At 44.4% G+C, this 23,401-nt stretch overlaps 1 long non-coding RNA gene across 2 annotated transcripts in view; it reads right to left on the bottom strand.

The window, feature by feature from the left end:
* The window catches only part of LOC108640613, a 31,855-nt gene extending 18,925 nt beyond the window's left edge, over window positions 1-12,930 (bottom strand). The window contains exons 1-5 of one of the 2 annotated variants that reach the window (XR_003915992.1): window positions 12,856-12,930; window positions 12,671-12,744; window positions 11,075-11,223; window positions 8,422-8,485; window positions 1,756-1,904 (exon numbers count right to left, since the gene is read on the bottom strand). This is a non-coding gene — a long non-coding RNA (uncharacterized LOC108640613). The remainder of the gene's footprint in view (window positions 1-1,755; window positions 1,905-8,421; window positions 8,486-11,074; window positions 11,224-12,670; window positions 12,745-12,855) is intronic. The other variant, XR_003915991.1, reaches the window with a different exon arrangement.
* Between the last annotated feature and the right edge of the window lie 10,471 nt (window positions 12,931-23,401).

Below are 23,401 nucleotides of genomic sequence, written 5' to 3'. Positions count from 1 at the left end.
TACGCCCGTTGTTCCCATGCTGGATCCCTCTACCTCTCCCAGGAGAGCAGTGATGAAATGACATTTGCCTCCCAGACCTCCTGGCACATCACCCCTTCTCTTCAGGATCAGCCCAGCGGGGCAGAGAGCCTTCTGGCCTGGAGCCCCTAGAGCACTCAAGGATGCACAGCTGAAACAGAGCAAGGCAAAGCAGTGGAGGGAGGCAAGGACCAGGCTTGAAGGGACAATGCCTGGCTGTATTCAGGTTAGAGCATTCCAGTGCCACGGCCTCGAGTCACTGTCTGAGCTGGTTAGGAGATGGACGAGTAAGGATCTGCCCTATTCTCACACCCAGACCTTCCAGAGCCTCTGCATTCGAGCGAGCACGCTGTGGCTAATGGCACCGTGCCACCGTGGGGGGGGGAGGGGGACACGCCGTCTCGGTGCAGCACATCTGCCTCTGAGGCTGAGAAGAGGATGGCCACCTCTTTAACAGAGACCCTATCCATCACATCTAATACTCAGATGGGTATCTCTCTCCCATCATTTAACAAAAGGAGCAGCCCTCTGGAAAAAAAAATGAAAAAAACCCAACGCTTTTCCCAGCAGAGGATCCCATCAGCTCCCGAACAGCCTGGGTCATTCGTGCCTGTGAATCTGCCTCCCCGTTCCTCAAGTAACAGATTAGTCACGTACATTTGCAATGGCAACGATTCTGCCAAATAGCTGAGGAGCGAGGAAGGAGGAGAACAGCAACATGAGAAAAACAGGCAGAGGAGAGGAGATGAGAAATAAAATGTCTTTTCCTCTTCTCCCATGCCCCTTTGGTTTTCAACAGCCTTTGCATTCACAAGCTGCTAAACAGCTGAATCACATGCTGCAGGTGAAATCCAGGCATTATCTAGCCAGAGACTTGGACAACCCTGTCTCTCCTCTTTTGCCTCTGGGCTGGCAGGAGCACTGCCCAGCAGCCAGAATACTGACAGCTCCTCTGAGGTTGGGACAAAAAGCCTTCCTAAATATGAACACCGTTTGGCAACTGGGAAAAACTCTCACTTGAGTTCCCATCTTCTCAGTGACTGACAAATGCCAGACCCTGCAGGGCTGACATAGGCTCCAGGCTGCAAAGTGTCCCACTTAGAGGCAAGTCAGTCAGAGGGGAAAACAAACAGGCTAAAGGTATCCAGAAATCCAGCTCCTGATTAGTACGTGGCTCACTGCAAATAGTTACTTCCTTCTTTCAATAATACACATGAAAAATCACCATTGTCATTAGAGCAGCAGCGCATGGAGCCTGTAAGCAGGTCATACAGCTCCTCTGTGCTGTACATGCTTGTGTTGAACTGCCCCTGTCCCAACATGCTTTCAGCTACAAATGCCCTGACAGGTAACACAGAGGGAGAATCAAAGCAAGAACACCTGAGTGATCCAATAACGGGGAAAAAAAGTGCAGGCTGTTTCAGGTCATTTGATTTGTGCACACATTCCCAGACACTCAGTCTTTCCTCTGTAGTTCAGGGAAATGCTAAATGGGCAGCACGGCCTGGAGAGACTGTAAAGAGGAGAAGAGAAAACTAGTGCCTGGGGGAAGTAGATGAGCTGGTTTTCAAGAAAAGCGTTACTGCTGCAATAAGAGATAGGGACATACGTAGGCAGTCCCCGTCCTGGCAATAAATAACAGCTACAAAACTCTTATTAACCTCCGTAAAATATGTTGGTTCTGCCAGTTCATCCATCACGAAGCTATCTGTCAAATGTCAGCACTGCAGTACTCACTTCAGCTGTCCCAGAGAAAGACAGAAAACACAGCAGGTTGATCACAGCATCCCACATGCCAGCCAAGGAAAGTCACAGTTGCAAAGGACGCATCCGTGTTATGATAAAATGATGCTCCCCTCTTGTATCCTCTGCATTAGGGGGCAGTTCTGAAAAAGGAGAATAAAATAGAAGCATCACTTCTGAGACAGGAACTTCACTGTAACAAAAATATCAAAAAAAAAAAAAAACAAACAAAAAACAACTCAGGAATCTTCTACCTTTCTTTCCTACAAACAAGCAGCCATGGGTTTTGGCCTGAGCATCTGGCCCAGTGCATTCACCTGCAGTCCAATGCAAGCCTGGCTGGCCCCAATCATCAGCAGGGATGGGAAGTGCCAAGTCCCTTCTCCTTTCCCCATCCCACTTCATGGAGGGGAATTCAAGAAACAAGTGGCCTGATACTGCTGAGAGAAGTCCTGTCCCATGAGTTGCCAGGCTTCCCCCACTGTTCCATTTCAGAAACAGCATGGGGAGGAGGGAGAAATGCATAAATCAGAGCTCTGATATCTGGCACTACACCAGGACATAGATTAGACTACTCAATCATTTTAATTGCTATCCAACAGTAATAATCTATTTAGGCAATTTACTCTAAAACATGTATAGCACTTTGGTCTGTTTATAATGTTAATTGGGGAGGTCCTGAACCAAACAGCCACCCTGGGTAGCAAAGCTGTGTATCTGGGGGGATTTGTTTGGTTGGCTATTTCCAGAACTGCACTAGCATAATGTTTTTCTTAGCTTTTTGCTTCAACATATATATTTTTGTCTGTTTACTTGGCAATCTCATGTACTTGGCAGAGAGAAAAAAAAAAGCAGAGCAGTAACCGAAATTACACACACTTCCTCATGCAACACAGGGTTATTCTTCCATGTCTTGTTCCTGCCCAGCATATTTAATTTTGTACTCCTTTGACTTGGATGCTCAGGAAGGATGCCATTTTTAGAGTTACCAAACCTAAGTAGCTGGAGCTACATAAATGAGGAGTATGTCAAGACCTAAGGGGAACCAATGGTTTTACTAGGTCATCAGTTAACCCACATAGACAGGAGTGCAGGGTGTCAGTGAAGGAGACAATTCAGCTCCAAGACAGATCCCAGCATGGGGAGTTTCGTGCTCCACAGAGGCACTTTGCTCTCCCTTAAGGAAGATGGGACATCAGAAAGAGTTCATCCCCCTCCATCCACACACACTGTTACCACCTCTGTTATTGCAGGTAGGCACTGGTAAGGATGTGCTGAGTATGCAGAAGCCATTGCCTGCCATATACTGAATAAAACCGCAGGGAAAAAGATGGTGCAGCCTCTGCTCTGGCTGCGTCCATCCCACATGTCAATAAGCAATAAGAACAGGGCACTGAAAAATAAACCTCACTGCTTCAAAAAGCTCCCAGGAGCGTATCTTCAGTGGTATCATATTTTTCCTGCCTCTTTCTGATCCTTTTTTTACTGTTCAAGTTAACATCTTTTTCCTCTTGCTGAACCAGCATTTCCTGACAGCAAACCATAGTCAGAAATTTTCCATCCAGTTCTCAAGTGGATTTCAACATTCAGTGCTTGTGCATGCTTATGAGATGTTAATGTCAATCTCAGAAAATTATCTACAGGATGTGCAAAAGGGTATCACCAATGAGGAGCATCACCTGCATTTGGGGAAGTTCAGACACTAGCTGCTTTCTTTGCCTCAAAACTGGGGACAGCTCTTCTCTGCTCACTTATATCTGTAATGGTGATCCTCGTTTGCATGATTATTGCCCAACTGACCTGTCACTTGGAAAAAATCCTTCCACAGGGAACACTGCCTTTTGTGACAGAGCATATCCCCTTTCAAACACCCCAGGGACATTCTGATGGTTTTAAAACCAAACATTTTGGAGAAGAGCATTGCTCTCCCAATAAACAGCAGTACAGACAGGCCTCAGAAGCCAAACAAGCCAGACAGGAGCTTGTGGGAGGAGATGGTAATAAATACAATAGCCAGCTTCTTAATCACCATTCCCAATGCCTGATAATCATTACCTTGTCACAGCTGCCCTGGTCATAGCAGTGACAGGACAGCTCTCCACATTTCCAGGACTTTACCCAGTGAAATCTCCTCAGGGATGAACAAGGACTTAAGTGTAAGCACACCTAAGAACTTTTAAAGAAGTTGGAAAAGAAATATCTCCTGCTCTGCCAGAGAGCCACCAGTCACAAGGCAGCCCAGGAACAGCAGCCTCCAGTCTGCAGCAGTTGCACTTCAGCAATCCCAACAGTCAAGGCTTTTTTGGGAGTAGGGATGGACACAGTGAAAACCAGCCTGTCCCACTCAGAATTTCTGCCTGCAGGGCACTCACGCTAAAGCTGTCTTAATATGGTTTTAATGGCAGTCAAATGACAAGCAAGGCATCATTCCCTTCAAAGCCCAGCACTCCTTCTCCACTAATATATCTACAACTGCTATCATCAGCTTAAGGGGCAATAACTTCACCAGGACACAAAGCTGGTTTATGAGGGGGAAGCGGCAGAGTTAACCCAAAGTCATTAAACCACCCACTGTCATCAGCCAGCAGCTCTGAGCACACTCGCAGGGAGGCAGTGGAGAGACACAACATCCCAGCAGCATGTCCGAGAGAGGATGCGTTTTCTAAAGGACACAGCTGATTCATCTCTGCACTTAAAAATCTCGGGCAGTTTCAGCTGCAGAGGCCTGACCTGCTTGGCATCCAGCCGGCCGGCATCAGCTGCCTCCTGGAAAAGGGAAAGAAAAAAAAAAGCTTCCAAATTACAGAGTGGGCAGAGGAATTCGGAGGTGGGGAAAGGAGCGAGTGTGGGGAGAAAGAGGTGGGCTTGCAGGCTCTGGTTGAGTAACAGGCTAATTCCACCCCGCTCCCTGACCACGACTCCATCTAATTACCCTGTTTCCTCTGAGCTGATTGGAAAGTGGCCTTGTGTCTGGAAAAGGCAGTAAGCATCTTACATGCATCTGTTCCACCTAATCCCTAATAACTAGTGCCTGTGTGTTCCGGGAGAGGAGGAGGAGGTGGGGGAGGACAGGCAGGGAAGGGTTTCCCATGTACGCTGCCATGTGGCAGTGGGCAGGGCAGCCCTGTTGCCTGGGCCGGGGGCTTTCAGGGAACTAAGACTGTTCCTCTTCTGCCCGTTTCACAATCTGGAGGCCCTTTCCTCCTTCCCCTTGCAATAATAACAAATTTTATTTAAAAAAAAAAAAGAGAGAAAGAGAGAGAGAACTAGGGCTGGGAAGAAGGGCACATTTTGCTGAGCCTCGCTGCAGTTGGGATCTGTTTAAGCCACTCGTTTTCCCCTTGCCCTAATCCTACATTATCCTTTAGGCATGACGTGCAATTCCTGAAGGGGGGTGGGAAGCACTCTCCAGGGCCCTGCATGGTTTGCCCAGGAATTTGGATTGCACTTTTTATGTGCAGCTCCGGGAAGGGGCAGAGGGATAATTATGCAGCCATTTAGTAGCCAGACAGGCACATTTTCAGCAAGCTCTTCCTAGTGGGAGCTAATTCAACACGAGGAAAGTGCGAGGATAAACAGCTCCATTTGCCAGTAAAAGGATTGTCACATCTGGAATTTACACAAGTTACGAGGAGCCAGGAGCCACTATTTTGTTTCGCTCGCACGGTGTCATAAAACATGTTAGCACTTTAAAAGTGTTGCAAGGCAGATGGACACAGGACAATGACATCTCCCATAACCCTGCCATGTCCTTGCCATGGCAGGGGACACCGGACTCAGGCCCACGTCTTGCTCAATGCCCTCAACTTTGTTCCAGCCCCTGGGAAGGGAGGCTTTTGGCCTCCAACACAACCAGCTGGCGTCACATCTCCACATTACAGCCTCAGGAGGCTCCCAGCTGGGAGAGGGACATGCTGTGCCCCCTTGCACACCTCATAGGGGATGCCAGCCTTCCCCCCAGGCTCAACCCACATGGAGGAGGACTAAGTAACCAATCACTTAAAACCAATTTCAAAAAGGTTGGCTGTGCCTCTGTGGGGTGTTTATTTCCAAGAGCTTTCCACATTTATCCAGCCAATTTTCCACTGTTTTGCTTTGGGATTTTTGCAGTTGCAAACTGTGAGTGCTCCTACTGCAAGAGCCTCCTTGCTCATGCCTCAGCACACCAGTGATGCCAGAGGTGATAATGAGTCCCAGAAGCTGAGATGCACCTGGTTCCCATAGAAAGCCCTTGTCCTCACCCCAACAAAAATACTGGGAAGCATCCTGCAAAAGAGTGGTGGGATACAGACATCCACAGGCTAGACCCATCCCATCCAGTAATGGTGGACATAAAAATTAAGAGGAAGAAAACTGAAGTCAATGGCATTAGCCATTTCACCTTTGGCACTTCAGATCCGCACACAGGCCTTAAGGATGAGCAAGGCAAAACCCAACAGCCCACCTTTCCCAATTTACTTTTTCTCTGATTTTGTGTTATGGAGCAGTGGTTACCCAAGAAACCTGCTGCCCACTGACTTTCATGAAGGACCGAGCCAAACTGGGTGAGAAAACAAGTATGAGCACAAAAGTCATCTCTCATCCCACCGTGCTGGTTGTGAAACACTGTACAGAGGTAAAGGCCTGCAGGTTATCATGTAGAAACCTGGCTGTGATTTATATCTCCTCCTCACCCTCCCTCCAAGGGACAAAGTGCTGCCTTGGGGAGGCTCATGTCACTCTGCAGAGGACTGGAAGCATCACTGCTCACTATGCTGTTTGCCGGTGGGGGACAATCCCAGCTTTTGTGAGTCATCCACCTAGCCCATCCAGTACCAGATTCACTGCCTGGAGTCCCACCAGTGCTCGCATGTGCCTCCTGGGGAGCAAACCTCATGGCAGGGACAGCTCCCCTGCAGTGGGATGCACAGCACCAGCCCTTCAAGGGTGACGGGAGATGGAGAGAGTCAGCTGCCTTCTCCTTGAGCTCTCGTGACTGGCCAGAAAAGTGAAGTGAAAGAACATTATGGGAACCTGCAAGGTCAAACTTTGCTTCTAATGCTGTCTTCCTGGTTCACAGGCTTTCTTTTTTGTTTTATTTTGTCACATTTTTTTTCTCATCAAGATAATACTTTATTTTCTTGATGAGAAAGATGCATCAGTTGACCTTCAGCTTTGTTAACAAGAATCATGGAATCATGGAATCATTTAGGTTGGAAAAGACCCCCAAGATCATCCAGTCCAGCCTTTGACAAATCACCACCTTGACAGCTAGACCATGGCTCTGAGTGCCATGTCCAGTCGTTTCTTGAACGCCACCAAGGATAGTAACTACACCAACTCCCTGGGTAGTCTGTTCCAATGCTTAACAACTCTTTCCACGAATAAATTCTTCCTAATGTCCATTCTGAACCTGCCGTGGCATAGCTTGAGGCTGTGTCCTTTTGCACTATCACTAGTGTCCTGAGAGAAGAGGCCAACCTCCACCTGGCTACAACCTCCTGTCAGGTAGTTGTAGAGAGCGATAAGGTCTCCCCTGAGCCTCCTCCTTTTCTCAACTAAACAGCTCCCTTAGCCATTCCTCATAGGACTTACTCTCTAGACCCTTCACCAGCTTCATTGCCCTTCTCTGGACACACTCCAGCACCTCAATGTCTTTCTGCCCTGGTCCTGATGGCCATACCATTGCTGGTACAGGCCAGGATGCCACTGGCCTTCTTGGCCACCTGGCCACACTGCTGGCTCATGTTCAGCCACTGTCAACCAGCACCCCCAGGTCCTTTTTTGCTGGGCTACTTTCCAACCACTCTACTCCAACACTGTAGAGCTACCTGGGGTTGTTGTGACCGAAGTGCAGTACCCAGCACTTGGCCTTGTTGAATTTAATACCGTCGGCCATGGCTCATCAATCCAGCCTGTCCAGATCCCTCTGCAGAGCTTTCCTATCCTCCACATGCAGAAGGCATCTCCTGTCACTCTAACTAAAATTTAAAGCCCTTTAAGGTAACTTGATGTGACTTTCTCATGAGTAAAGGCTCCTGACACTTTAAGATTAGCAGTTGAAAGAAAAAAAATTAAAAGTGTTTTCAAAACCTCCATCTTTAGGTAACAGATAAGTGGCATAAACATTGTGTGCCCAGAACCACAGGCAGTTTTCTGTTAATTGAGGCTGAAGTGCTGAAGTACTTTGAAAACAGAGGTCACTTTTCTCCCAAGTTGTAGAGATGGTTTTGGGGAGGAGCTGTGACCCCAGGTGTCCCAGTAGCACAGACTTGCCTGAATGTGCAAGAGTTGGCATGGAATATAAACAGTAGCAAACAGATGGTGTTTTAGGAGGAGAAAACATCCAATTGATCAAATTTATGGCCAGAGATTGTCCTTACAATTGCAGCTGCAGCCTCACTACCTTCTCCTCAATGTTCCTACCAGCCATGCTACAATAGCTCCAGCCCTCTGAAGACCTTTTCCACAACCTGGTCATTACACCCTCAGGGAAAAAAAACCCAAACAAACAGTCCAACCTGGCATGAACTCTGCCCCCAAGCTACACCTCCAAATGACAGGAGCTGCAGAGCGGTAAGAAGGAAGAAAATTTGGCTTGAACAGATCTCCTCTAATGAGGAGTCAGTACAGAAGAACATTTATTTGCACCAAAGTGCCAAAGACAATGTAGAAACTTACCTAGCATTTATTCGCAGTGCTAGGAGGAGAACACTGAGGTACCTAGGCTTCCCACAGTTAGTGCCTGTAGGAAGAACAAATGACCACAGTTCAGGAGACGTCTCATGGTCCCATGCGGTACATAGAAAGCTTCAATCAGTCCCTCAGTGTCTTGCATTCTTTGAGATCCCTTTCAAAGCCATTAAAAGGCTGTTTAAAACAACAGAGTTCTTTGTATGACAAATTCCACATACTGCATACACAGACATCATGGTTTTCAAAACTCCTGAAAAAATAAATTCACTGTATCATGCTCTGCCTATGGCATGATGCTCTCAGCCTAGATGGATGAAATAAAACAATGACTATGTTATACAATAGGGCTTAGCATGAAGTGGCTATTTTCTACTCTGCCTTCACTGAGGTTCTATCTTTCCAGGATGAAACCTTCATAAATTTTCCATTTGGGGATACTGAGCAGATTTATTCTGACACCCTTCTCTGGGGAAAGTCTGCAGCTTCTGAAAGATGGGACGTGGCTGCAGCATCTGCATGGTCACAGCCTGCTGAGGGGCATTTGTTATCACCCATCCCAACTGAGCTGATTAATCCTCAATAGCAATGGCTTATTTTAATTGTCTGAACTATGTCAAGGCAGGTCCAAATCCCCTTAGCTCCTCTAATTCTAGGAGCTGGATTTTCAGCTCACTTCATAGGGTTTTTGTCTTTCAGTCTTGCACTATCTTTGTACTAAGTCACATACCACAGGCCATACCTTGGGAAAACCCTTATCTGCAGGTTCCTGTCCTGGACAGGGAAAAAGCTGATCTAACATGGAATATGACCCTACTTTGAAAGTGTCCCTCCAGAGGTCCTTTCCAACCAAAGTGTCTCTGAGATAAAAGCATTACACTACTTGAATGGGGATAAGCAGAGTCAAAGTTGCATGAAGCTGGGCTGACCCAGAGCATGACCAGGGCACTAAGCATTCCTGGGAGCCTGGAGATGCCTAACTGGGGGCCAATGCCTGTCCAGAGATGGTCTCCTTTGGGTACAGAAATAATGCCATGCTAATGGGCTTGGAGACTGAGTGTCCACTCCTGAAAATCTCAGCTGAGAGCACTCACCCAGTGCTAGGCAGTGAGCGAGCTGGCAGAAGCACAAATCGTGCCTTCGTTCTCCCTGTTGCCAGATTTCTTCTTTAGCCACGTGATCTATGGTAAAAACTTACCTGCTGCAACTTTATATAACAATTATTTCATCCTTAGATTTCAGACAGCACGTGCAAAATCCAGTTAACTTACCACACCAAAAAAAAGAAAACATGGTACTTCAGATGAGAAGATGAAGTGATAGCCCTGTTTTCAAGGGTGAAGCCTTTACAGTTTGTAATTAAATATAACCCTTTATTTGAGCTATTAACCCAACTTTAATGGAAATCCTTGAGAACTTTACTTAATGTTCTGTAATGGGAAAATGTAAATAAGGCATTTCCAAAGCAGATAATGAACTTTTCTTACAAACATCAGAATGTGTTTTTCCCACACCACAAATGTTATAGGTGATCCAACTGAGGGGCCAAGCAGACATAAACTGTATACTTTTCCATTTCCATGTGAACTGGTGTAAATCAGGAAGAATTCATCTAGTCATTAAGCATAACAGAAACACAGGGGTTTGCTTTGCCTATAGCTTATTCATCTATGGCTCTATATTTAAATATTTTCACAGTATCTCCCACACTGGGGCTTGGGGGTTCATAGGCAGTCAGAGATGTGATTAGATAAAAGACTAATTTAAGGGCTATTTGACTTTTCATCCTTATTCCTTACTGCCTTGCTTTTGTGGGTTTAAAGCACAATCTTTTGACTAATTAAACACATACGAATATTCTGTTGCCTGTGCACTGAATATATAATTAGACTCAAGAGAATGATTATGTGCTCTCTAGCTGACACTAACACTTCAGCATAAAGGTACCCCAGACACCACTAAATGTAACCTATGAGCTCCTGCTAATAATGTGCTGCCTCTGATCTCCAGAGGATTATCTTACTCTAGAGCTCTTATAGGAGCCATATATTGAAAGGGGCCTGAAACAGACACCCTGTAATTTATGTCTCTGCTTAGTACCTCAATGAGGAAAGGTGGCCTTTGCTCTAAATTGTAAGGGCTTCTTTCCTTCTCTTCTTTTCAGGTCTGAAGTCAAGGCACGTGATCTTCAGGGAGTAGAATGCTGTAAGGAACACCTGGGTGGTTTCAGGGAAGGAAGTGTATTTTGTTGCCCAAGCTCCCTCTTTTTTTTCTTTTTTTTTTTTTTTCATATTCAGGACCACTTTTTCCCCTTATAAACACAGAGAAATCTCTTAAATAAATTATAGTAGGCAGGGCCCTGTCTCTCTGCTCCAAAATTAAAAGATGTCTGCTGCTTTATCCTCACCAAGCACTACCTCCTAGTGCTATTATTTAGTATACCTCATAAATATCAGAGTCTATTTCCTTTCCTCTGCTTGGCATTTTTCCCATCACTTTTATGCTGCTGGGCTTTGGTTTTTTTGTTGTTTTTTAACAGAGGTTACCCTCCCAGCCACTACATGATAATGATTTTCTTTTTCTTCTGTGCTCTGTGGTTAGACCAGCTCAGACAACTAGATAAATATTGTGGGGAACTGACCCTTAAATATCAGGTTTGCCTGTGTTTTTTCACAGAGGTCTTTATTTCCTTAAATTGTAGGTGGTCTCCTTAAGACAGCAGGAAGACAAGCCCGATGTAGTGAAAGGAGGGGAAAAAGAAGAAGCAGAAAAATCCCCTTAGGATGTTTCCTATGGTAAAACAGAGTAAAGAATATTTTCAGAAATGGTAAGAAATATTTCAGGGCAGCTCCAGACAAATTCAAATCCAAATCTTCTGTGAGGTTCAGTGAACTCCACAAATTGTGTGTTTCCTCCAAAACCCCAAACCAGGCAACTTGAACCTGATTTTGGAGTGAGTACTGGGTATACTGGAATTTCTGTACCCCTTGGCAATTGTGAAGAATGTTAGGTGTGATTTTTTGATTTCTGTTTTTTCAGAGTAAAGTCTGCTTAAAAAAAGAATGAGTGAGCTACTGAAAAGCAGCCTCTATCAACTAATATCAACCAAAGATGGAGATAAGGAGGGGGGAATGCCTTTTTACTAGAAGTATGGGCTCAGTGTAAGCAATCTGCAAATTTCCTCTCATCTGAAAAAGCGAGTGATACTTGGACAGGCCAAGAGATAACAACAGGCATGCAGCCATAACGTTGGCAATACCTGTGACATTGCTAGCATTACCCTCATGTTAGCATGGCAAAGCATACGGTATCACTGCAGTTCAGTCACTTTTCCACAGGGTCTACCTCCTTAAAAAAATTCCTTCAGCAGGAGACTGCTTACTTTTTTTGTTGTTGTTGTTTACACTGTCAGTAGGACATGTCCTCTGCTGTTACTGAGAAGAACTGTACCAGAGAAGACGTAGGACCTTTGTCAGTGTACTTGATCTCCGGATTTCATCACACATAACATGCTTCACTGCAATTGCTTTACTTTACCCCTTCCTCAACACAAAGAGGTATCCAGACTTCAGAGTTGTGTGTCTGTGCCTAAGCTCCAAGGTAGACATACCTGAACATTGGGAATGAAGCGCACATCTCGTTTACAGCCCCAAAAGTGTGCCATTTGGAAAGTTTAGGAGCAAAGTAATTACTCATCTAGGGAGCACTGCTTATTGGTCCCAGCTTATATCAACCAACTCAAGGTAAAACTTCTTTCCCGGGGCCACAGGTGGTCCAGCTGGCTCCATTGACACCCCTCTGCAGCTCACCCTCAGCCATGGTGGAGCTGCTCTGTGCCACTCACCACACTCTGCTTGTGAGGCCTTGAGGGTTGCAGGTACCTGACACAGGGCATCTGGTGGGATCCTTAATTCACTTTTCTCAAAGTCATTTCCTTTTGGGAAGGAAAACCCAAAGTGTCTGCCTACTCAGATGGAAACATACCACATATCTCAATCAGAGCTGCTAAGACAGATTGCTAAACTTAATTACCAGTTCCAAGGGCTGAGATAGTGAATGACAGGTCAATTCATGCAGTGAGCTAGCAAAGATTGCTGATAAATGCTTTCTAATTGAAAGGATGATAAAACACCTATTAGTCACTGAGGAGCTTGAAGAATGAGTTAGCCCTGGTTTTTTTTACACTATGAAGATCAAGAAGTGCTAATCTCATTAGCGCTCTGTCGTCATTTCCTACCAGCCTAGCCACTCAAAAGGTCCAGGAGGGATTGTGACATTGCAGGAGGGTGACCAGTCACTGTTCTCTCAGTCCTATTAAGGAGATGAATAGAAAGAAGTATTATCAGTGTGGATAGTCTGTTGTACTCTGGAGAACATCAGACATTTTTATGAATTAGGAAAAAAGCAAAGAACAAAACTAACCTCTTACACAGATCTCCCTTGGAAAAGCAACTGTGTTAACAACATGTTGTATCCTTCGCACAGCACTTTCTAGCCTGAAGCATAAGACAGAGGTTAGTGGGCATTAGGGGTCCAGACACTTGAGGCCCACCTCCAGCAATGGTCTGTGTACAAGCAATTTGAAACTCGAAGGCTGAACTTTGCCCTAGACAAACCACTACATGGGCACATGTACCTGTTTTTCACTAAGACATTAGGACAGTCACTCTGGCAGTAGGGCACGGCAGTCACACAGGATGAGAAATACTCTTAGGTCGTCACAGCACGAAATGCTACCAGAGCTGCCCCGCAAAAGCTCTGTGCCTAGACATGACCCAGAAGTTGCCTTCTGCAGAATTAAGTAACACAACACTTGCTGCTGGGAAGACACGGAAAGAGCCGCCACCCATTAGCAGGAACCTCTGCTGCCTTGTTTCCACACTGTGCAACCCTGGATGATCTTTTTCTGCTGTTTCTCTTTCATTTCCTGCTTTTTTGCTGGTCCTTTTAGACCATGAGATATTCAGAGTGAGACTGACAGTGTGTTTGCTCTGTGCTTAACACAATGGGCTACAGCCCCCTCTTAAGCCTCTAGGTACTGCTGTCATGTAAACAATAATCCATGACACTTGCACACACTGCATTGCTGAAATATAGCCATGCTAGAGCTAAGGTTGGGATGTGGCCAAGTGACAAAAGCCACAGAACACGTATAAGGTGAAGCTTTGCCAAAGAAAAAAGGTCAAGTAGTTTTTGCATCCTTAAGAAGCAGACCTCACCTTATGTGTTGGGATGTGCCTTACTTTCCCTTTTCTGTCTCACCAACGCCCACACAGTACCACTCAGTATGCGGTATTTGATATCTACATTAGGAAGCCCAAGGTTTTCCAGAAGGTTGCAGCACTCCTGAAACTGTGCTTGCCATGTTTATCTAGTGACAGATTTGCTGTCTCTATATCAAAAATCGTGTAAATTCTTTCCACAAAGAAGGCCATTTCCCATGGAAAGAAGTGTGCCAACTGGCATATCTGACTAGAGACTGGCTTGAGGGGAGAGAGAAAATAGTTGCACTAACCAGTGTGTGAAAGCAGTCCAACGATGAGATGATTAGTGGTCCTTGTATTTATGGATTCAAATAGTGTAGAAGCTTGTAAAACTGTAAGATCTTGTTCTTTTAATTGCAGATCTCCAAACTTTTGAAAGTCCAGATCAGTCTTGGTCAGCTCATTCTTGTGGTACTCAATACGGTTTGCGTCAAGCCAAAAGCCTCAGGCTACTCACAGACACCCTTCTTCATAGCCAGAGGTACAGGTAGGTATTTTGACAGAACTGCAAGAGACAAATCAGATCAGCAGCTCTGCAAATAAAATCTTACAGATAAAACTTGCAAAGGAGTAACAGTGATGCGCAACTATGGGCAAAAACTTCTTCCATCAGCTGCATCCAAAGGATATATTAACTAGAAGTATAGTGACTACAATAGTACACTAACATTTAGAACAATGAGTCTCATTTAGTGCCTGGCCATGAACAGAGGTCATCTCGTGCCATTCACTTTACAGCACACCTCTCAGACCTGCTCTCCATATGCTCTCCACATGTTATAATTATGTATCAAATATAGTCATGCATATATAATTATGTATCACATAGATATATATTTTAATTTATGTGGTCTCCAAGAGTACTACCCCTGTTGTGCAGGTACTTCTGTTGGTATAAAAATTCTGTTTACTGACTAATTAAAATATATTTCTATAATACATTTTATTATATAAGTTTATTTATATATTTGCTTACACTTACATAAAAATTTCTAAGTTAGGGATAAGCCATGCCACTCTACATCCATTTAAACTACTAAGCACCCATTCTCACTGCAAGATTTTCTACTAGGCACTCGGAAAAGTGCAGCAGCTGAAGCAGGCCAGTCCGTGGTTGTAGTGGTTATACAAAGCTTCAGTATACATCCCAATAAAGGCTCCCTAGCCATTTTCACACATACTCTGGAATAAAGGACACATATCTCAATGATACAGAAGCTTTTCTCCCTCTCTCCATGCTCTCATCATCAGTGAACATCCTTTGGATCAAAGACTGTTTTTTGACCCCAAGAAAAGACTAGCAGTGACAGCAGTGTTTAGGCAGTTGCTCCAACAGTTATTCACAGAAGTGAACTACAAATCATATCAGGCAACTGACTGCTTTTTTTTAATAAAAACATCTTTAATTTTTCAGTGTCTTTTTTTTTCTGAAACACTTTCTTAAGCCAGCTACAGCTGCAGCCTCCATCTCATCAAGCCACAGCCCAAATTAGCATCCATTCAAATTAATGAGATATCCCAAGTTTTATGTTTCATGCTTACTGTAAAACTGAGAAGATGTGAAGCATGTTTACAAATGCAGAGACATTTTGGGAGTTGCCCTGTTTGATGTCTGGACTTGTTTTGTACACACTCTTTATATTGCTACAAGTTCTTGGAGGAGGATCCTTCCGCGGTGACTTTACTAAATTAAATTAAACGAAGCCTCCTTCTGTTTAAGCCAAAGGGAACATGGCTTAAAGCTTTTTTTTTCTTTTCTCCAGTTGTAAGATATCTTTTTAGCTTATATCTTACTGTGTCATCAGCAATTAGGCATGTACAGGAAATCAATCTCAACAGGGATATAAGATTCAAAACATGCCAGTAAGCATTAGATAACAATTCTTTTTAAACACAAGCTCTTCAAAATTATGCTTATTAGTGAAATACAGTGTCTGAGTCAAACACTTAGATAACCTAATAATAATTAATTTTGTTCGAAAGAATAAACCTGAACTGTTTCAGTGATCATAAGAAGACAGACCACTAAGATAAAGCCTGGCCAGACTTCCTCTAGGCTGAGAAGTATGCATAGCAGCATGACAATTGCTAGGAGGGACGTCAGTGTAAAAAAAAAACAAAACAAAAACAAAACAAAAAACAAACCAACCAAACAAAAAACCCCCTCATAACAGAAATTTAGGCCTGGGAAATGCATGTCAGCCAGTAAGGAACTCTGTTCCTGTAGGCCTGGAGATTCAAAATGTCCTTACTGGGTACAAACTAGAAGGATCACTTTTGAGGCACTTGTTTCCTCCAGTGATTGTTTTTTGCATTAAAAATTTTCCCCAATAGTTACTGGAGCTAAGATTTCCCACCTAGACAGACAGGAAAACATAGATATTTTGTGCTTGTATACATATTTCCATATCTCTGTACACACCTACGAATACAAACACAGAGAAGGTCAAATGCTGACCTGAAGGAAGGAAGTGTCCCTTCTCTGGTTACATGTCTGCACATGTAACATCAGGTTCAAACACTGAGGTGAGGTAAATTGGAAATGCTGTGTTTAAGTCAGTAGAGTTAAGCCATTTGATGCTGATCCAAAATATCTGCTTTAAGTATGTAGGCAGGCCATGCCTTCTTAAATCTGAGCAGATCCACTGAGTCAGAGGTAGTTTGCAAAGAATCAAATTTACTCCTTTTCCCCCCTCCACCTGCAGCCTATTAATCCATAAAATTTGGAAAACAATGCAAACACACTGCAGTGTATTATTAGATTTTGAAAAGTCCTGCAGGCTGTTGGAGTTACGCGCAAGAGTTAGGTTAGCAAAGTTGCTCTAGCAACACAATTCTTGAGATGCAGTCAGCAAACCAAGGCTAAAAAAACAAAGAACCCACAAATCAAGAAGAACTGGCAGCTTGTTTCATTGCTTCTGACAGCAAGGTAGTTTTAGTCCTGCTTTCATTTGGCCATGTGTGTCCTTAGTGATTTTGAAACTGGAAAGGACCTATTAGATATGTTGAATTGGGGTACTGCCAGTAGCTATTGCTTTCAAGACCTTTACACACTGAGATGGGAAGAATGCGTCCATGAAATAGATACTGGAGCCTGTGTGTTTGTGCATGTGTGTGTCAACTTCAGAAGTAAAAAGGCCTGAATGAGTTAGATCTGTAAACTTAGCTCCCTTCGGGAAAACTCCTTCTCCAGAAACCTTCTGCTTTTTTGGAAAATACACGTTCATGTTATTCCAGCTCTCTTATATATTTTGTAATTCCAATATGCAGTGAGATCAGTGTCTACATTGGCATAAAGGACTCCTGCACAAACGAGGAATAAAATGTCAAGACTGCTACACAGATACGCAAATTTATCTACAAAAAGGCTTAACATGCTGTTTTACATTCACAAATAATAGTGCATGGGTACCCAGATACACCTTCATCCTTGCTCTTAATAGTTTTCACTTAATGACTTTATTAGTCAGAATTCTTCTGTAACATAGAAGGAGACCCTGGAAGAGAGTTTGATGTAGAAAGGACATCACAACACTCTGCCTCTCTGTTTCCATCTTGCGTCTATATCCTGTGATTTCAATTCCACCTCCAAGTTGGACTGAAGTGGAAGAAAAACCCTCCACAGTGCCCCTCCATAGCATCACTCTGACAGGGAGACAAAGACATGTCTCCATGGGATGGAGACAGGCTCAGAGGACACATAGCTGACCACTGGTCTCTCTGCATTGCCTGCTGCACTTCTTGACCCTGTGCCACTTCCAGACTTTGAGTGTAGCAGTGGGCCATGGGCCGTTTCATCAGCCCTAACTCCCAGCAATTGTCTTTGTGATTGGAGAGTTACCTGCTTGCTCCATAGCTAGTAAAGGAAGCAACCAGACAACTGGTGCAATACGCAAGTCCCTGTTGCCTCCCCATGGGATGGGACGTGCCCTGTCATCCATTTGCAGAGCTCGCTGGACCAGGAGTGTGAGAACGGATGAGGTCCTACTCCACATCCAGCCATGGCACCTGAGCTCAGCTGGGAGGCGCCTGCAGCCAGCTCCCAGGTTCAACCCTTCGTGTCCAGCAGCAGCAGCGGGGAGTTCTCAGATGAATGCTCCTGCCCTGGAACTCACTCCCCTTGGCAGTTGCTCAGACCTTGAGTCCACTGACCTTCAGGGCACCATACAAGCTTCATTCATTTTGCTTAATGTTCGATTAACTGAGTTTTCTTCTATAATTTACTCTCAGATTGAGGCCTCCACGGCACACAGGAATGAGAAAAAAGACTTCTTAAATTTTTCTGCAAAAGACAGCAGGGCAGCAAAGTAAATACAGTTACTCCATGCAATCTAAATCAAAAAATGGTATACAGAAATGTATACAAGAAAAAAACTTTAACATTGATAAACCTAAAAACACTGGCAGGGGTCTGTAAAGAGTTGACTGCCTCTGCTTATCTCCTTGGCAAAAAAACCACTTTGGACACAGATCAGAGTTACAGCAAAGGGCCAAAAGAAAATGCACAATTAATCTTTCTTGTTGTTGTTTTTAAAAACACCTGTTATGCTAAGGATGCAAGAAAAGTTTTTCTGTTTCTTTTGTCTCTGAGCAATTGCTAGAGCTGCTGCAGAGATATTTTGCAATTGTGAATGCAAAAGGAGGTGGTTTATCTGGCAATCAAGCTGTGGTTCCCATGATGAAAGAGTCTGAGGACTCTGGCACTGGCATGAACATACCAGCTACTCCCTCCTGTGATCCTCTGGGCTGCAGCTTACCCATTCTCTCTTTTTTTTTTCCATGTCAGGACTTTGTCATAAAGTTTCTGAACACCTGGGCTGTGGCTTCAAGTTATCTCCCATCCCATATGAAGGGACTGCCTTAGGGAAAGACAACCTAGCTAAAGGCTCATGTCCTAGTTGCCAGGACAAAGTAGGGGAGGAGAGAGATTTAAGGGACTTAAGGGATTTTAAAGTGTTCCTTGTAATTTGACACTTATTAATTACGTTCCAGCCCTCTTACTGCCTCCAGCTCCTTCATAACTCAGTATGTACCTGCAGAACTCCAAGGGTTTCTACAGGTGAAAACAAAAAGATCTGAATAGTTCAAAATTAATTGGGTAGATTATGATGTTGAGGTTTGTTGAGCTTTTTCAAAAATCCTGACAATTTACGTGGACCAAAGCAGGGTAGAGCTGACTTTCAGAGTCAGTATGGTTGGAGCACGTTGTATTTCCTCAAAGATAAGAGAGAGAATCGTTTCACACTTTGCCCAGATTTGCAGCAACGGTGGAGCTATGTGAATCATGATGATAAATGTTGCAATGCACAGCAGACTCCTGATACAAAGTCTTCTCTTTATGAAGTTTTCCTGTTTCTGAGAGAGTATGACGTAGCTCTTAGGCAGATCCCAGATGGTAGAAGCCCACTTCAGCACAAACTGCACTGAGACCCTTATGGCAGAGATGAATCCTCTCTTCCTGGCCAGACAGTGCAAACACAGCTCAAACATGCTCATCCTCTTTCGGTTGGATCTGGTGACTCCTGGAAAAAGGAAGACATGAGTACTACACTTTTGTGCCTCAGCCATAGTAAAGGACAACCTGTGCATAGCTAACACCTATTCACCTGGACATTAATGGTGTACCCTTACACTGGGCTTTCATATTTTTACATATTTTCAGTTTGATCCCAGGTAAGGCAAGGTAGCATTCAGGACTCATACAGCCTCACCATTTTGGGAGAACCAAGCAAAACCCTGCAACTTCAAAATCTACATCTGCATCCATATTTTGTAGCTCTTGCCCAGCCCTGCTTTGCATTAATAGTTTGGGAAAACACCATTACAAGAAGAAGAAAAAATCAAAAGTTTCCTACTCTGCATGATGAAGAACCCACTTGGGAAATCACCTAACCCACTAGCCCTGTAAACAAGATGCCAGGCATAAACATTTCATCCAGCTGAAAGCAAATAGAGATCCCTCTGCTAAACTTCAGTTCCAGACATATAAAAAAAGGTTTGAATGAAGGAGTGAGGCCAAAAATTAACTTCAGCAGCATGAGTAGGCACAGTGCTGGGGAGCACAGGGGAGTAGAGGTGGAAATCATTTAGCAAGAGGACATGGTGGGAATTTGAGTGACTCATTATTCCAAAATGTTGGAAAACATCCTTGGTCCCACACCATGGTGTGGCTGCATATGCTGAAGGTGTCTCAGGTTCCAAGAGGCAGAGGCATCCGTGGGGCACCTGGGTACTCCTGGGATTTCTCCGTGTCCCTTTGATTCCCAGGCACAGTGGCAGGATCTGCACATGCTCTGAAGGGTTGCATCCCCACTGTTTCAGGCAGTCCACATGGCTGGGGGCAGCTGGTCCCCCTGAATGGGGCAGCTCAGGTGTGTGATCCTGTAGGGGTACACAGGCAAGGAGATCAGGGCCTGTGTGTTGCTGTGAAGATGACTTTGATCTTCCTTTTTCTGGAAAAAGTAAAGTGGTGGGAAGGATAGAGAGGGAAGAGGAGATTACAGAGCATGTAACCACCCAGAAGTATTGCCCACCACCTGGGAATCCCCCGAACATGGGAGAGGGCTTCCTTTGCCAGAAAACTCAGCCAGCTGTTTTCCCGAAGGGCTCCTAGGCATTAGAAGTATCTACGCATAACAAGGAGAATCTTTTAGCCTGTTCTGCTTTTTATTAAGGACTTAGTAAGCACTTTCTTAATTCATTTAATGACATCTTTCCTTTGTTTCCCAAAGCCAGTCACACACTGAAATTACTAACCTTAGTAAACACCAAAAAAGAAAAAAACCCACTCTTTTTATTGAAAAGCTTGGCATTAGTTCCTAGTAACAACTGCAGAATCCTTATGGAAGAAGCCAATTAAGCAATAAAGCACAATGAAGTACAGCCTATTACACTAACATAATAATTCACACCTACAGTATTGCTACTAGAATCACACCTGCAGTGTTGCATAAAGCCAAAAGCCAGGAACTGTTAAAACAAGCTGGCCAGTTTATTATTACAATGTAATTTCTGCCTGGGGATACACTGCAGAAATTATAAAACATTGATATGTATTTTTATTTGAGTGTGAACAAAAATCTGAATTTTAAAAGGGAAATGAACGAGTGATTTAAGAGTGAAGTCAGATGGAGCTTGATTCATTTGAAATTATAAAAGGCCAAATGCTAACAATTAGCCAGTGGGGTGGGGGTCTGCAGCAGAAGGGGAAAGGAGTGGATAAGGTGACATCTTGCATCTGCTCTGTGTCCTGCTTTCATGGAGCAGGTATTCATCTGACCTTAGCTGACGGACCTCATTGAAGCCAACAGAGCTATCATGTACATTGAGCTAGCTGTCGGGCTGGAAGTAATTTGATGGGAAAAAAATTAAGTGCTTAGTCAGAGCATCTAGCATGCCTTCCCTTTGAAACATGCCCCAGTGATAACTATCATAATTATACTTCCTTGCTCAGGTTGGTTACAGAGGAACTAGGCAGCTATCGTCCATTCTTGCTGTGTGAAGAGTTAAAGGCATCTGAGTTAAAGACATGGGACATGGCACTGCTCAACTCTGTCAGCAGCAGGTCACCCCATTCCAAAGCCCTCCCAAACAAGGAAGAACTAAAAGCAACAGATCTAGAGACAGTAAAGACCCCTTCTCTTATGGCACTCCCCAGTTAGTTCAGAAAACAAAAAAAAAAGTTTTCTTACAGCATGAATGGGGCTGTATAGTCCCATTTCATTTGGTTATGACCTTAAAAGAACCAGTTGCAGGATATAAATTAGGGAGTGGTGCTCTGGTACTTGGGATATACTCTTTCCATTAAAATTTTGGCAGACCAGAGAGCAGATGTAGCCTGCTCCTGCTCTAACACCTGGTGGGCACTGGGCATCATGGGGGAGTTGCCTGCTGGCATTCATTCTTAGTGCACCTGTAATGCAGTGCCTAAAGCTGCCCCTGGTATTACAGGCAAAATAAAGGCATTGCCTATTCCCATGCAATGGCAAAGAAACCATGCTCCTCACTGTGGGCTCCTTTGGCAAGCTGGGGCCCCGACGAACAAGCTCCACAGCTTCTGTGTCTGTTCATCGACCTGATGGCCTGAGGCTGGTCACCTCAGCCTGGCTATCACATCCTCCTCCTGCCTGGCCTCCCCTGCCTCCGCTTTCCTGTCTGTCTGAAGAGCTGCCACAAAAATAACCTTCCCTTCCCACTTACTGTGACCTTGTCCCCAGGTGCCCCTGGGAGGCGACAGTCACACCAGGATCTGCTGTACAAAGGCTGCAGCCACCTCTCCTGGTAACACTTTAACTCTGAGCAGCCAGGCAGGCAGGAGAGAGGTCAGGGTGGTCCCTGTATCAGCTCTGCTGACCAAGTCCATGGCACACCAGTCCCTCATACAGAGAGCCTCCTCAACACTGGGTGGACAAGGGTGTCCATCCTGCATTCTTGCCCTACCCTGCATTCCGGATCCCCCAGAGTACCTTTGGTACAACAGCTAGTGATGATGCTTGCTCGCCACAGAGGCAGAGGACTGCAGGGGTATTTGACCCAGGCCATGTCCCTGTGCCCTAGGTGGCCCCTTGGATCATGCCAGACAGTCTCCGGGAGTCCATGTGTGATAAAATCCAGGGGTCCATGCACTCCGTGAGGAGCTGAACATATAACCTATTGGAAATCCCATACATTACAGCCCAAAGAGTTACTCAAGATTACCACTAATTAGTTAAACAAACCTCACCCTCTGTGATTTCTATGGAGACTCGGCGGCCTCAGCCTCCACTGCTTCTCTCTGGTGCCCAGACATTATTAGGGGCACTTGTCTCAAAACTGGATTGTCTTGCAACATTTTTCTGAAGCACTGTCTGAGGATTTCTGTGTGCAAAACAAAACAAACAAACAAAAAACCAAAACACAACACAACAGACAAGTAGATAATTTCTAGGAACAAATTAATGGCTTTAGGAATCAAGTTGGGGGAAGGGAGTGAGAAAAAAAACAGCAGGAGCTGAGCGACTTTAGAAATGCCTGGAGCATGCCCAGACCTTGTGCTAAAGTGAAACGAGGTGAAAATGGGTCAAATTTTTTTCTTTTAAATTTGTATTCTACCTGTTTAAGTGGCTCCTTGAAAAGTTGTAACAGCCAAAAGTGTGTTTCACAGCTCTCAACACTGAAGGGAAGTAAGAGTAATCTAGTCTTTCTCACCTTTTTTTTTTGTGAAACAACATGCCTTTGCAAAGGTACAGTGCTGTGCTCAATTCAGTTCCCAAGCTGCACTACGAAACTATCACAAATACATACAATTAATTCTAAAACCTAGAAATACAGGGGAAGGGGAATGACACTATTTTTTTTTTGTTTTTAAAGAAGCCATTTCTAAAGATATAGCAAGGAAAAAAAAAAAAAGGCACAGAAAGACACATTTTATATTAAGACCAGATGTGAAAAGGGGGAAAAATACTAGGTTTGTGCCAACCAGCATCGAGGAGAATTTTTTATGTTTCAGCCTTGGAGTTGAATCTGCAGCACCACGCGCCACATGCTGATATCCATCAGTCTAATGAGTATGGCATTTTAGCAGCATAACACTTCTGCCAGCAGAGAAAAGGGAGTTGGTAAACTAAAAGCAATCTCTTCTCACCGTCTATTATGGCATAACCTTTTGGACAGTTAGTGAAAACCAGTTCAAACTGTGTTGCCGTCCAAACTTCAGACCCATTGAA

This window comes from Manacus vitellinus, unplaced genomic scaffold, assembly GCF_001715985.3.
Source record: "Manacus vitellinus isolate BGI_N305 unplaced genomic scaffold, ASM171598v3 scaffold_39_pilon, whole genome shotgun sequence".
Classification (NCBI taxonomy): domain Eukaryota; kingdom Metazoa; phylum Chordata; class Aves; order Passeriformes; family Pipridae; genus Manacus; species Manacus vitellinus.
The sequence above is the reverse complement of the archived record's forward strand: the minus strand, read 5'-3'. Positions and strand labels throughout refer to the sequence as shown.